The following is a 1,159-nucleotide window of genomic DNA, read 5'->3' on the forward strand; positions in this document are numbered from 1 at the left end:
AACCTCAAGCTCATGTTTTTTTCTTAAAGATAAATATGTTGACTTGCATAAAATATCCTTTAAAGGGGAGAGTATTATTTTTAATTATGCCAGCTGATACAGTTAGAAGTGTGAATGAGGACTTGGTCCTTCCTCTGTTTCTGTGGGGAAACACTCCAAAACTGAAGATGTTATTTGAAGTCAGATTTGGAATTTGCCATATGAGAACACCTTCAAAGGGTTACAAGTGAGAATGTCTCTCACAAGTAAAAGTGCTTACAGGTATTAAATCCACTGGTATATAAGTACTTAGGTTTCAATTCACTGAGTGCTTGAGCAAATGCTTGCTTTAAGTGAAAGGGCAATCACTATAAGGTTCATGCTTAAATAGACTCATGCACATTTTATTGTCTTAGGACCAACACACACTTCACAGGATCAACCCCCAAATCAGACTGCAGGACTCAGCAATCATTGGGTGTTTGATATGGAAAAAGATTATACTTGCTTAATGAAATCATCTTTTATTTAAATTTAAAATCCTGGAAAGAAGAGCTGAATTTTAAAAAAAATGTATTACTGCAGATTTCAGGATGTCTAAGCATTTACAAGCATGAATTAAACTTCACAATAATTTTGCATGTAACACCTTTTCACACTTGAGAAGCAGTGATAAAAATGTTGCTCCCAGAATCACACAGAGACTGATAGGCAGTGCTTTGGTCAACATCCACATATCCTGACCCCTTTTCCTGAGTACACAGTGCTACTCCTTCTCTCCATTATCCTATTGTTGTCCTATTATATCACAATTGTCCTATTGTATAACTATCCCTTTATTGTCCAGGTCCACAAAAACAGTCACTCCAGTTATGGGTTCATATAGAAAGTGAAACTTGACAGATCTTTTTCTGAGAATAGTTATGTTCTATCATATTTACAAAAGTAGCTCGTGCTATATTCCTTGACCTTTCCCTACTGAAGAGCTGCTGATCACCTCTTCAGCTATTGAGTACCATACTGTAACACACAGAACATGCAGTATCTTTGCCAAATCACATTTTTAAAGTTCACTTGTAATTTGTAATTTATAATTTATCATGAAGTTTTTGAGTCATCTCAACATCCGTTCTTAAGTATACACTACATTTACTGGCAATATCCTCTGAGAGGTGAAATG

This window comes from Neopelma chrysocephalum, unplaced genomic scaffold (genome assembly GCF_003984885.1).
Source record: "Neopelma chrysocephalum unplaced genomic scaffold, ASM398488v2 Primary Assembly neopelma1_23, whole genome shotgun sequence".
Lineage (NCBI taxonomy): Eukaryota > Metazoa > Chordata > Aves > Passeriformes > Pipridae > Neopelma > Neopelma chrysocephalum.